Genomic DNA, 15,513 nt, shown 5'->3' on the forward strand with positions numbered 1-15,513 from the left:
CAAGTGCTTTTTCAAGTTACTGCAAAATATTGAAAAGGTTTCAATTTCAGTGATGGTTTTCGGGAGATGGTTCCACACTTTAACTCCACTAAACTGAATGGATTGTTGAGTCAAGCTTTTGGAGAAGTAGGGGAGGAAAAAGTGATTGTTGCTTCTGGTTGATATTGAGTGCAAATTGTTATTAAGTTGAAATAGAGAATTAAAGCATTGGGGTAAGTGATCGTGTTTGAGTTTGAACATAAATTTTGCAGTTTCTATTGTGTATAGTTCGTCAATTGTGAAGAAATTATGGGATTCAGAGTTCGTCAATTGTGAAGAAATTATGGGATTCAGAGTCTAAGTCATGACTTACCGTAGGTTTGTTTGTCTGTTTGCTTTATAAAGTAGGCTACCGTAGGCTACTTTTAAATCACAGACCTAGCCTAGGCTATAGATACCGAATACCGGTACATTGTGTTATACCAGTACTGCCCTGTATTGCAGCAGCGCTGGGTTTTTTTTTTCGCTGACACTTTTCGGTCATTTGTCCGAAATGACTTGAAAAAATTCGGTCATTTTTTATTTATTTCGGTCATTTTTTCTGAGGAAAATATTTCCTTTCAAGTAGCTGATACAAACCAAAATTTGCACTTCCTGACTAACTACAACATAGGCGCCAACTTTTTATGCTGTATTGATACATAAAACAATAGATGAACTAGCGATCGGCAGCAGGACAACATTTTTTGAATGCAAACCGCAACAGCTTTGCGATAAATAATCACTAGAACGAGTAGGATACTACAATTCCACACCAGACAAAATCTGTCATTTTTACATTGATTTAACGTCTGCAGACGTTGAATCAATGTAAAAATGGCTGATTTTGCTGCCTGCAACATAGCAAAAATCTACCATTTTGTGTCGATTCAATGTCATCAGATGTTGAATGCACCCAAAAACAACATAATTTGCTACGTAGACGGAGCGTGCGTTTAGCTTTACGCGCTTGCAAACAGACTCGATGTTGCTTTCGAAAGTCGAAACCTCTGCAGTGAATTGTCGCGGCAGTGAACCGCTCGCTGTGAAAATGAACTTGAAGTCTCGGCACAACGTAAACACCAACCAACGTAACAAGGGCTGGTACAAACCGCATTGCGCACATGCGGAATAATCAACGCAACAACGGACTCGCGCAAACTGCATGGCGCACACACGACCGTTGCCATAGAAACCTGATCAAAGGCGGAAATATGCGCATCTTTTGTTTCATCTGCAACACGAAAACAGGTCAACCATAAAGTTGAAAGCTGGTCAGTCATAAGTTGCGATATTGTAGTGAAAAGGGAGCTATAATCAAACGTCTCTCCGTAACTATTTTTCAAGAGCTGTTTACGGATGTCAGCAACTTCTAAATTTATTCAAGGTGACGTGCTGTTGAATTGATGTAAACGTGAATGATTTTACTTACACAGGTACATTTTCAAGCGTATAATCAAGTTAGTACTTGCATTCCATTTTCAAGACATTGTCATACCATTTACAGTATACCTTTTACTTTTTAGTAAACCTTTTCGTCTCTTATTTCATGGTAATAAATCTAATTCGTTGCTAAACTTTATGTTGTGCTTAGCTTAAAGAGTCGCAGTCCATCAACCGCTAGTTTACGCAGACGCATGGCATGTGTTTGCTTAACCGAAGTGGTCGAGTTTTGTTTATAATAATTAACGGTACCGGTAGGTCGAACGTAGCGATAACTCCGAGTGTGGCAATAAAAGCAATCCTAGTGTGACGACATAATTATGTCATCCATCTGCGTGACATTTTGCTGAATTTACGTTGCTGCTGATGAAATACGCTTTCGCCCCCACGGCCAAAAAAATAGTTAGGCACCTATGAGCTACAACATTAAGTTTCGCTGAGAAACGTTGTCGTGTTTTATCTGAGAAAACTTTCTTCAACGTTCATCAGCGAAACTCAACCTTGCAACACCCGAATTGACTATATATTTTTCGGACATTTTGACCGAATTGACTATATTTTTTTCGGACATTTTGCTAAAAAATCGGTCAATGACCGATAAATGACCGAAAAAAAAAACCCAGGCAGCAGGCCAAGTCAAATATAGCCTACCCCACTCGGCCTCTATAGACTCAGGGCTAATAAAACAGCATAGGTAGCCTATGATACTGTAGAGCAGAGGTCACCAAATGGCGGCCCACGGGCCGCATGCGGCCCGCCACGCTGTATCGCTGCGGCCCACGGAAGGTATCAGCGTACAAGTATAACCAAAATTACTTTTCTTGAAGAGTTAAAGAACACGAAGGCAAAAAATGCTTTCCGGGAAGCATATTTTCGCTTTGCATACGATTCCACCGACCGACCAATCAGAATATAGTTCTAGGTGGGGGTTGCTCAAAGCTATTCCAATGCGATGTCCAGCCACACTATGTCATGTAAACACTAATGTGCGTTTCACCGTTATGGTGTTTCACGACCAGTGTTCTCTTTATGCAAGTTTATGTTGGCAAAATAGATCGGTGTGCCAACTCAATTTATAATAAATTGGCAAAATATTATATATAAATTTAAAGACTTTTTCTGATTATATTATGAAAATATTTAGCTTAGTACTGCAAAATGTTTTTTTTTCTTTATTTTTTAAAGAAATATGGAACGCTTCACGATTTCGCATGTCATCCTTGCGCAATCTTCTCTGTATCGTTCCAATTTTAGTATATCTACTGCCGAAACAAGTTCTGCAAAATGTTGTTAATCAACAAATTCTTGCCACGCTGATAAGCACCGCAAGTGACAGTTGTCTATAACAAAAGAAAGACAGTTTTATAGACTCTCACAAAAAGGATGAAAAACCAACTCATTGCTTTTTTAGAGGGAAGACTGTTCATGAATTACGATAGATAGAATTACGATTTTTGGGTGATTTCTACAAGCATTTGTTTCATGGTGCCTGGCTTCTTTTTCCCTGTTATTGGAGCCTATTTTTCGCTGATATGTTTGTAGGTCACTATTGCTGCCTGTATTGCAATGTGTCAAACATTTCCTTGTTTACTAAAATTGTTAATTGCAAGATATCTTTTGTGAAGCGAAGTGACAACACCACTCTTGCTTGGCGATGAATATTCTGATGAAACCACTCGCCTCGCTATAAGTGCGCAAAACAAGTGGCCTCGTTTATTAGGCATTGTTAAAAAAAAGTCAAAAGTGTTGTAAAAGGAGCTTGGCCTGGCAGTACAGTAGCGTTGTTCGATCAATTTTGTTGCTGCGGTATTTTAACATAAATATGAACAACATGTAACGCTGGATACTGGGTACGAAATGCGTTCTTTTTTAGCATAAGAGTCAACCTACCTAACATTTTATTAGTGTGGCCCGCCACAGCTCTCCTTAGTGCCAAAGTGGCCCGCATGCAAAAAAGGTTGGTGACCCCTGCTGTAGAGTGTAGCCTACATATTTTAATTCAGTATAATGCATCTAAACCTGAACTACGCTTTCATTTATTTGCCAATTATATATAAGTTGTAAACTGTATTAGCCTTGTTGATCTTTTTGCAATAAGTTTGTTTGGAAAAAAAAGTTAACTTATCTTTGATTAGTTTTAAAACAAAAACGATCTGGTTTTTCTGTAAAATTGGAATTACTTGTCAACTATTTAGGCCTCACTTAAGTATTCTAGTGACATCTGATGATCAGACCCTGGTTTATGTTACAGCAACAGGCCTAGTAGTTTTTCCTAGGCTTTGATCTTTCAATGCCAGTATGTTAAATCAATTACATCTTGCTGCTGGCTAGAATTTGAACTGACTGCTGATATAGTGTTACAAAATATCTACAGAGCCAAAACTGCTGACAAACTATAGCCTAAGCGAGTACAATCAGCCAACCTCTTCCAAACCTCGACTCGAACTAGAACAGATCAAGTGCTCTATGTCAAGCGCGAAAGGGAAAAGTTGAAATAATTCAACTTCTGTTTTCACGCTTGAAATCGAGACCTCAAACCGGTGGCGCGATTCGATCACGCTCTCAGTGTGAACACTTTTTTTTCACTGTGAACACTCGTTTTTTGACACACTTTATGATTTGCGCCTATGCTTGTCAGTGTGAACCATAGATGGTGTGACCCGCATTAGAGTTCAAAGGTGTGGAATTGCATTTAAACAATTTCTGAAATAGCCCGCCAATCAATTCCCGCATCTTCTATCATCACTTAGGAAATTCCATCCAAGATCGCTTGTTGAATTCAACAGACTCGTCATTTATTAACGCCTGCAAAATACTTGATCCAACTACTTGGCCAGAGGAGACAGTAGCCTAATGACACCTGGAGAAAATGAAATCATTGAAATGACAAAGAGATTGCGCTTAGATGAACCCAAAGCTGTTGAGGGGACGTCGTGCATATGTAACTACGAAAGGAAGATCCCAGAGTCTTTAAAATTTGATAACGTCACTAAAATCCATTCCAATTTCATCGAGCGAGTGAGACTGCGGATTTTCACAAATGAACCTCATAAACTACTGACATCTGACCATGCTTCTCTCCGGGCTTCTCTACACACTGTAACTGTTTCAAGTTTACTCTTTATACGAATGGTCGCCGGTCGGTTCTCCACTGAGAAAGTTTTCCCCAGCGAAGTATGCTGGAACCTGGTATTAGACCTTTCCCGCAGCCAACCAATGAAGCGTGACGTTGAAAACAAACAACTTCAAGAACTGAAATCGTAGTAGTGAAGCACAGTTTTTGAACGTTTTGATCGAACTATCGCTCATTTTAGTCGTACATTTTGTACTAAAAGTACTTTTTTGACTGAGTATTACAATTAAGTTATTTATTTTCAGAAAAAATTTGAATTTACTGCAGGGCCTTAGCCCATGGACCTAATTACCGCCGGCACAGCGCTATAGCCTACTGCACGAGACTACAGAACGAAAGGACCTCGCACTGATAAATTTTATTTCAAAAATATTTGAGTTAACATCTAAAGTAGGTAGCCTAAACGTGTTATCATTTCATTTAGGATCTACACTTATATTTTTTTCGTGCAGCATTTCCGTTTATTACTTGATGTTTTTGTCCTAGCTTAGGCTACCCTATGCTTTTGGTCACTCCAGGTTTCTAGTCACTTATGTTTGTGTTTGGTTCGGCTTCTTTTATTCTTATGGAACTAATATATTGACACAGAATGAGACAGCATAGGCCTATGTATTTTTGGCATTATTACTTTCTGTCAAAATAGGAATAATCACATCACAAGTTTGCAACACACACGCATTCATTTTAAATTGGACTACAGCGCAAGTGGAATCCCCAATACCATACTTTTTGGTTAGACTAATAGAATTTTATTAACTTATTAGCCTACTACCTAACTGTTGTCTAAAACTTTAGTAAACTTTTTAACATTATAAAATTCGAATTAAGTAGGCCTACTGTACCGTACAAATAATTTATAGTAATGTAGCAACTGCATGGTTGAGTGGTGAAAACGTTTGCGCGACGTTCACAAAGGACGTCCGTTCGACACCGCGCCAGAGTTTGCGACTGTGTCTCGGCAAAGACACTTGATGGCATGCTAAAATAAGCATAGCAGCTGACTCGACAACTAGGTTGTAGGCTATATCTCTTCGTTGCTTCTTATTGTGTTGCATTTGTTGTCGCAGTAAAGGCTACGTAGCCTAGCCTACTCATCTCTATGTTGTTGCAATGGGAGCAAAAAAACGTGATTAGGCTAGCCTATTATTGGACTTCATGTCAACTTTACTGGGTGGCTTATATGAAACTGGGTAGGCTAAACAAACAAATAATTGAAATCCTTCTGTGGTCGGAAGAAAAGATTAAAACCGTAGCTTCGATTTCATATCTAAAGTAGCCTAATCACCAAACTTCTGCGGAAATCCAGTTTTTATTGGATGAGTTTGGGCAAATGCGAAGTGTGTGCCCTTACGTCTTCATCAATAGGTTGTTCCCGACAATTTTCACCAAATCAAACGTCATATAAAAACCGTTCAAGTCTACTGAATATTACGTCATGGAAATTCCTAAAGCATGTGCCAAAATTGCACCAGCGTTCATAAGAATTGTGTCAAACCTGTTTGGGCCTGTTTGGGCCTGTTTAAACAGGAAATATTACATCAGCTTTAAACACCTGTTGGAATGACTTCATAATTGTCTTTCATTATTGCGTCACAGTACTGCATACGTGAATTTGAGATATTGCTATCTATTCTGGTCATTCGTAAAATGATTGTTTGAAAGTTGGCCGCACATTTAACTGTTGGCTTAGTGCTTGCTAGCTGGACAAAGGTTCCGTCTTTTATCCAAGTAATTTGTATTGTAGTGACAGTTTTTAGGTGTACGGCGTTGCACCAGTCATTTCGATAGCCTCGGGCTAATTTTACTGGAATACACTTTTGAATAGACGTTTCGAAAGTGTGTTTATTTTTGGGTCATTGCATGCAGACGAACGGATTTGGGAATCTTACGTTACAATTTTCCCACGAAGAGATTATGGTTTACCGCTGTGACCATAAAAAATAAAAGACGATTCTCTGTCTAGTGTTTGGCACAGAAGCACTTAGAAGCAAAAAAAAATAAAAGACGAAGTTTGTTAGTTGGTAGGCCAAGAAGCACTTAGAAGCAAAGATATAATAAAAGAAGATCTTATTGGTTGGTAGTCTAAAGAAGCTAAAAATTAAAGACATTTCTTCTCGGTAGGCAACTGAAGAACTTTAAGCTAAAAAGTAAAGACATTTCTTCTCAGTTTGGTACAGAAGAAAAATAACTTTGACATTCATTGGCAAGAAAGAAGATTAAAGGCAATCCATCTGTGCTTGAAGATTCAAGTGGAAGAATCCAAGCAAGTTTTGTGGACGTTTGGACTTCACATACTCGTACAGCTACGGTATCGTGCATTTAAATTCTTTTTTGTATTTTTACGGTCTTTGCAGTTAAGTTTTTTATAACTACTGTAATTTTGTGTGTTTGTGTAACTTAATTTTTTAATTGTTAAATTTAGCCCTAACATTTAATATGTCTACACTCGGTGGTGACAGGGACTCGACCGCCGTCGACTCGACTGAGTTTAAGCCTGATGATGTTCTTTGCGGTCGGGCAGGCCATTCTGGGGAGGGACCCATTAACGATGAGGCTAAGTCAGTTCGAGAGGCCCGGCATCTTAGACGGGATATTTTGACTCAAATTGGGAAACTTTCTGTGGCCCTAGGTTCTTTGAGTGATAAGCAGGAACTGTTAATTTTTAGATCTAAGTTATCTACTTTAGAAGAGGAATTACGGCATTTCCATGCTCTCTTGAGTAAAATTTTTAACTCTGCAATCTTAGCAGAACTTCGTGATAGGGTAGATCCCGAATTTAACTCGTTAAAAAATAACTTCGAACAAAAAGAAAGTGAGTTCTCAGATATGTTGGATGCTGACATACATCCTGAGGATAGCGCCTCAAATGTAAGCACTAGGATGTCTGAGAGCTCGTCACGGATAGTTGCACAAATTAACCTACAGTTAAGACGAGAGGAGCTCCAGATCCAAGCTGAGGCCGAAGCTAGAGCTGCTGAGGCCATCGCAAGAGCTGAGGCCATACGAGCTGAGGCCATACGAGCTGAGGCTGCCGCGAGAGCTGAGGCCGACGCGAGAGCTGAGGCCGCACGAGCAGAGGCTGCCGCGAGAGCTGAGGCCGAACGAGCAGAGGCTGCCGCGAGAGCTGCTGAGGCCGCCGCGAGAGCCGAAGCTAGAGCTGCTGAGTACGCACTCAAAGACGCTCAGTTGAGGGCCGAACAACGTAAAGAGGTAGTTTTAGCTGAATATCGTTCTGAGTTGGGCTCCCGGCGTAGCTCTAGGAAGGGCTCTTCTAGGCATTCCAGAAGTGAACATCAATCACAGTTTAATTTACCTAACCTTTTCCAGACGCCTGTTCAATCCGTAAGTGGACCTGTACAATCCACATGTTTTCCAGCTGTTTCAGGAGGTCTCGGGGCCACGGCTAAGGGTCTTCCGAAGGCTGTAGAGCCAAGGTCTGCAAATTACAACCGAACTCCTCCCCCAGAGCGTACAGGTCACGGGGCCGCCATTAGCAGTAATGCTTTGCCCCCTTCACAGTTTTCTGCGCCGCTAGTTTTTGATCGCCCAGCTACACGTAATTTGGGTGGTTGTGAGAGGCGTATCGCGTCTCCTGATTTTAACGTGTGTGAGGATCGTGATCGGGCTGTGCATGTGACTGAGCCCACTCAGCCCCTTAAGGGATATAGCTTGTCTTCTCCCGCTAAATCGAGTTCTCAACAGCAGGATTGCTTTTTTGAATACCAAAATAGTAGGACGTTCTTCGATAAGGCGGCCTTGATTGGTTACGATGGTAATAATATGCCATTTGTCTTCTTTAAAAATCGTGTTATGGCCTTGATGGCAGCTTCGCCCTTTAAGGGAACTCGTTTGACTTTGTTGCAAGCAGCTTGTGTTAGAACAGCTGCACAAACGATTGCTAATTTGGTTTCTGACACTCCTGGCTTGTCAGAGGAAGACAGGATAGAAATGTCGTTAGCTCGCTTGTCCCAACGTTTTGGAGTTCGTGGAGGTCTTTTCGCAGAACCAGAAATTAGAAAGTATCGCTATGGTAGCAAATTGACTTCTATCTCTTCCAGTGATTTGAAAGAGTTTAAAGATGAATTGTCGCAGTGTTTGCTTTACGCGAAAGCTTATGGTCAGCGTGATAAATTAGAAGGACGTTTTGTTTTGGATTTGGCTAAGCGACTCCCGTTTGACGCTAAGCAGCGTTATCTTGACTTTTTAGGTGATCAGTATGGTAGCACTGAGGAACCTACCTTTCAGAGTTTGTTTGAATTTGTAGTACGAGAGGAAACGCGCAAGTCGACTGATTTTAGCATTATGCTAATGGGCGATTCTGGTGAGTCGCAGCAATTTAAAAAGTTTGGCAAAGGAAAATTGCCTTCATGTCCGGTTAGGCAGACGTCGGTAAAACCCCATGATAATGTGATTTCAGGGAGTTCGCAGTACTCGACTGCTGTTGGCGCACCGCGCGGCGGTGTGGCCAGACGTAGTGACATACCGGCATGTTTTTGTTGTTCATCACGTGGTCAAGTTGAATATCATTTTTTGTCTAATTGTAAAGAATTTTTGCGCTTGACACCTAAAGATCGGAGAGATGTCATTGTGAAAGCTGGCAAATGCTTGAATTGTTTGCGCCAGCATATGGTTAGAGACTGTAATCATGCAAATAACTGTCGTAAGTGTGGACCTACCAACGATAGGAAACACTATTTTCTTCTGCATGATTTTTATGTGACGTCACGTGATTCTCTGGATTCGGTCGGTAAAGATGATGCTGGTGCCAGAGTTCCTGTGCGTAATGTTAAGATTGGAAATGTTAAAGCAGCCTTTAACCGCGTTACTGCTGCTCGTGTTTTGAATCCAATGACTGGCAAATCGAAGTTGGTGTATTGTCAGCATGATCCTGGTTCGCAGTTGACCTTTGTTTCGAGTGACTTGGTGTGCGAACTTGGTCTTAAACCGTATGATAAAGCGTCGTTTAAAATGGATACTCTGGCTGGTCAGAAACCTACTTGTGCTGAACTTGTTAAACTCAACATTCAGTCGTTAGAGACGAATGAACTGTTTTGTGATATCACTTCGGTGGTTAACCCAGCTTGGGCTGACGATGTTAAGACTTTACCACATAAGCAGGATTTAAGTAGTTTCCGTCATTTTTATGACGTGAATATGTTTCATTTGAATGATTGTAGTACTGTAGATGTACTGATTGGCAATGACAACGCTTATTTGATGTGGGCAAAAGAAGAACGTGTTGGTGAAAATCGCAGTGAACCGCATGCTTTACTCACTCCTCTCGGTTGGTTGGCTTGTGGTGGTAAGTCACCCTTAGTTGAAAGCGTTGCTAAAGTGTGCAGAGTGCAGACGTCTTCAGAGTCGGATGTCATCTCTGGCTTTCAGCGTAAAATTGAGTCTCGTGATATGGAAATAGCAGACCTGAATAAAGTCATTCAGGATTTGACTTTGCAAAATGAAACCTGTGAATTGTCTCGCAATGATATTTTGGCTAGAGAACTTGTCGAACCGAATATTGAGTTGAAAGATGGTCGATTTGAGATACCTGTTCCGTTGAAGGAAGATATTGATCTACCTAACAATTTTGTGTTGGCGTCAGATAGAGCTGCTGCTTTAAGAAAGAAGGCTTTAAAACAATCTGAATTCCGAGGAACTTGTGTAAATGATGTAATGTCTTCTTGTCCTGACTTGTCTGCCTTGTTAAACCCTTTGGCAGATGTCTTGGCTAGATTTCGGCTTGAAAGATTTGGTTTCATGGCTGATGTGACCAAATACTTTTTTCACATTTTGGACTCTTCAATTCGTAAGCCCAATTTTATTGAACTGCTTACGTACACCGGCAGTGCCGTTCGGATCGTGAACGAACGCCCTTTGGTACCTTTGAGTGACGACCCTAGGGATTTTACTGTCATCACCCCTGCCTCACTTTTGACCCCATACTTAGACCCATACTGTGCTGTTGGGCAACCACATGATCGTGACCAATTAAGAAGGGATTATCGGTTTAATTTGTCACTTTCTCAGCAGTTTTGGAGTAAATGGATCGATTTTTAATTGCCAGGTCTTCAGGGCCGGAAAAAATGGTTAAAAATGGCTGAGAATTTGGAGCCTGGTCAACTTGTAGTGGTAGGTTCTCTCCAAGACATTGGTAAACGTGGGAAGTATCAACTTGGGAGGGTGCATGAGGTAGTTCCACAAATTAGGAAAGGGAAGCCTGTGGTTCGTAGAGCCAAAGTTGCCGTCTGCAACTATGATGAGAGTACGGGGAAAGTGAAAGTAGACTACGTGTTGAGGGATATTTCGTGCCTCGCCCCCGTAAAGAACACCTAAGTGTTAGGGTTTGAGCCTGGTTTTGTCTGCGGTGGCCGACCCTTGTCTGAGCCCAGAACAGTCGGTTATTATCGCAACCATGGTATATAGCGTCATTTTTAGCGTGTACCTATGGTACCAATTTCATGTATCGTCGTGTATTATTCCGTATTGTTGTTCATTCTTTGCATGCCCTTTGTATTTACGTATTAACTTAAACGTGAGCGATTCAAACAATTTGTGTATCGTGTGTTTTTATTCATTGGCTCACAATTGTCGTCATTTCTTTTTAGTTATGCCATGTCAGACTGTCATAACTAGGGGCCGCTATGTTCCCGACAATTTTCACCAAATCAAACGTCATATAAAAACCGTTCAAGTCTACTGAATATTACGTCATGGAAATTCCTAAAGCATGTGCCAAAATTGCACCAGCGTTCATAAGAATTGTGTCAAACCTGTTTGGGCCTGTTTGGGCCTGTTTAAACAGGAAATATTACATCAGCTTTAAACACCTGTTGGAATGACTTCATAATTGTCTTTCATTATTGCGTCACAGTACTGCATACGTGAATTTGAGATATTGCTATCTATTCTGGTCATTCGTAAAATGATTGTTTGAAAGTTGGCCGCACATTTAACTGTTGGCTTAGTGCTTGCTAGCTGGACAAAGGTTCCGTCTTTTATCCAAGTAATTTGTATTGTAGTGACAGTTTTTAGGTGTACGGCGTTGCACCAGTCATTTCGATAGCCTCGGGCTAATTTTACTGGAATACACTTTTGAATAGACGTTTCGAAAGTGTGTTTATTTTTGGGTCATTGCATGCAGACGAACGGATTTGGGAATCTTACGTTACAATTTTCCCACGAAGAGATTATGGTTTACCGCTGTGACCATAGGTTGACCCGTTGGGTACCTCTGTAGCGATCCATTATTTCATCATATAAATTCCCTTTCTTTAACTAAAATGAACCATTTCAAACCATGCGTAATTTCCTAAAGAATTGTAATTTTCCATTTAGTCTGCTCCCGAAGTAAATAAGAAAAAGGGAACACAAAATAAAATGGTTTGTTCGTCCTTTGACGAGAGCTCTATCAAATCGGACGAGCTCACACGAAACCAGCTCACATCAAACCGGCTCAATTTTGGAAAAGAGCTCAGTTAGACCAGTTCAGCTCTCAGAAAAACATTAAATTGATTGTTTAATTAAAATGTAATAACTCGTGATAATGTTTCACTATCCTGTCATTTCATTATTCTGTACTGTTTAAATTCAAATTGTGTTATAGACCTACAACATTATACGAACACCTTCTGATAACTTAAAATTATAATTCGAATAACAATTGTGTGGAAATCAGTTCATGGAGTCAGATAGCCAAACTAGATAAATTAGATAGATAGAACTTCCATCAGGCAATTAGACAGCCTTAATATTAATTCTTATAAACTAACAACAACCATTAATTCAAATATAAACAAACCATTCTTATACGTTAAATATAACCTAAATAAAATATTACCACATTTTTATAAGTAACCTAAAAGAATAATACCACATTGGTTACCCCGCACGTAAGTAGGTTTTTTTAAAATAAAAAGTAAGTTTAACAAGATCACCAAACTATGAAGAATCTGGTAAGTACATTATTCTACAAAATTTTTATTTCTACTGTATGTCAAAAATAAAAACAACACGAGCTCATAACTATCTATCTTTTAAAAACATGTCACCTTTTATCATTTCACGCGTTGTTTTGCCAACAATTTTTCTGTAGCGTATTGTAGCCTACTTTTTAAAGCACCATGCCGGCAATTTATTGCTTGTTAAACGTAACTGATTTTTGTTGTTGTTCGCTCAATAAAGCGAATCGTTCAACGGCAGACTACTCATTTCAGCAGCCGATGTCGACAATTTAATTTTATGCCGAAGCGCCATTTGCCAAAGTTAATGTTTTTTAAACGTTGCTTAGATATGCTAACTGCCAACAAGTTGCCTTTACAGGGAAACATAATTATGTAATTTTTTGTAGATTTATCGCAGTGTCAAATGTTACTTAAATCCTTAGCTCCTTTTAATATATTTTTTTTATTTTTGCCTTAACCTAAACATGCCCATTGTCAGGCATTGTCGGGTATTGTCAGGCATTGTCAGGCATTGTCGGCTTTTCGGGGGGTTGTGGAGCATTTCTAGGGGTTGTCGAGCATGTTCAGGGGTTTTCAGGCATTGTAGAGTAGCTACCTTCAGGCATTATTGGGAATTTCCAGGCATTGTCGAAGATTGCCAGGCATTGTCGATCATTATCAGTGGTTGACGGGTTTGTTGGGCATTATAGAACATTTTCAGGCATTGTCGAACATTTTCAGGGGTTGTCGAGCATTTTCAGGGGTTGTCAGGCTTTGTAGAGTAGCTACTTTCAGGCATTGTCGATAATTTCCAGGCATTGTCTAGGATTTCCAGGCATTGTCGATCATTATCAGTGGTTGACGGGTTTGTTAGGCATTATGGAACATTTTCAGGCATTTTCGAACATATTCAGGGGTTGTCGAGCATTTTCATGGGTTGTCAGGCATTGTAGAGTAGCTATACTTTCAGGCATTGTCTATAATATAAAGGCATTGTCTAGGATTTCCAGGCATTGTCGATCATTATCAGTGGTTGACAGATTTTTTAGTCATTATCGAACATTTTCAGGCATTGTCGAACATTTTCAGGGGTTGTTAAGCATTTTCAGGGCCTGAAAGTAGCTACTCTACAATGCCTGACAACCCCTGCAAATGCTCGACAGCTCCTGAAAATGTTCGACAATGCCCGAAAATGTCCTGTAATGACTAAAAAATCTATCAACCACTGATATAATGATCGACAATGCCTGAAAGTAGCTACTCTACAATGGCTGACAACCCCTGAAAATGCTCGACAACCCCTGAATATGTTCGAAAATCCCTGAAAATGTTCGACAATGCCTAACAAGCCTGTCAATCACTGATAATGATGGACAAGGCCTGGAAATCCTAGACAATGCCTGAAAATTATCGACAAAGCCTGAAAGTAGCTACTCTAAAATACCTGACAACCCCCGAAAATGCTCGACAACCCCTGAAAATGTTCGACAATGCCTGAAAATGTTATACAATGACTAACAAACCTGTCAACTACTGATAATGATCGACAAGGCCTGGAAATCCTAGACAATGCCTTTAAATTCTAGACAATGCCTGGAAATTATCAACAATGCCTGAAAATAGCTACTCTACAATGACTGACAACCCTTGCAATTGTTCGACAACCCCTGAAAATGTTCGACAATGCTTGAAAATGTTCTATAATGACTAAAAAATCTATCAACCACTGATAATGATCGACAATGCCTGGAAATCCTAAACAATGCCTTTAAATTATAGACAATGCCTGAAAGTAGCTACTCTACAATGGCTGACAACCCCTGAAAATGCTCGACAACCCCTGAAAATGTTCCACAATGCCTGAAAATGTTATACAATAACTAACAAACCTGTCAACCACTGATAATGATCGACAATGCCTGGAAATCCTAGACAATGCCTGGAAAGTATCAACAATGCCTGAAAGTAGCTACTCTACAATGGCTGACAACCCCTGAAAATGTTCGACAATCCCTGAAAACGTTCGACAAAGCCTAACAATCCTGTCAATCACTGATAATGATGGACAATGCCTGGAAATTATCGACAATGCCTGAAAGTAGCTACTCTACCCCAGCCAGCAAGCCCATATGGACCCCACATGGGGACCCATATGGGCTGATGTACGGGCCCCATATGAGCTGCCCATATGGGGCCCATACACATTGTGTCCGCGGGCATCACATTGCGCCCATATAGGCTGCCCATATTCATTTATGGGTTTCATGTGGGTTGCTCACACTCAACCCACAAATTAATGTGGGCTGCCCATATGGGACCCATACACATTGTGTCCATGGGCATCACATTGCGCCCATATAGGCTGCCCATATTCATTTATGGGTTGCCCATATGGGACCCATACACATTGTGTCCGCGGGCATCACATTGCGCCCATATAGGCTGCCCATATTAATTTATGCGTTTCATGTGGGCCGCCCATACACATTGTGTCCGCGGGCATCACGTTGCGCCCATATAGGCTGCCCATATTCATTTATGGGTTTCATGTGGGTTGCTCACACTCAACCCACAAATTTATGTGGGCTGCCCATATGTAACCCATAAATCAAATATGGGCTGCTCATATGCAACCCATAAATCTAATATGGGCTGCCCATATGTAACCCATAAATCTAGTACGGGCTGCCCATATGTAACCCATAAATCTAGTATGGGCTGCCCATATGTAACCCATAAATCAAATATGGGCTGCTCATATGTAACCCATAAATCAAATATGGGCTGCTCATATGTAACCCATAAATCTAATATGAGCTGCCCATATTTATTCTTGGGTAACGCTTATGGGCTGCCCACTTAGTGGGCGTACGAAACCCATGCACATTCCGAGGTTACTTGCAACCCACTTTCAATTCAGCCTGCCTGATGTCAAAGCAAAGTTACTGGCAAAGTAGTGCTTTCGTTTTGCATTTATTTTGT

At 40.5% G+C, this 15,513-nt stretch overlaps 1 pseudogene; it reads right to left on the reverse strand.

Moving 5' to 3' along the window:
* Window positions 1–2,644: 2,644 nt before the first annotated feature.
* Window positions 2,645–2,736, reverse strand: LOC145779190 (U6 spliceosomal RNA; annotated as a pseudogene).
* Window positions 2,737–15,513: the final 12,777 nt, after the last annotated feature.

Source organism: Aplidium turbinatum, chromosome 10, assembly GCF_918807975.1.
Source record: "Aplidium turbinatum chromosome 10, kaAplTurb1.1, whole genome shotgun sequence".
In the NCBI taxonomy this organism is placed as follows: Eukaryota; Metazoa; Chordata; class Ascidiacea; order Aplousobranchia; family Polyclinidae; genus Aplidium; species Aplidium turbinatum.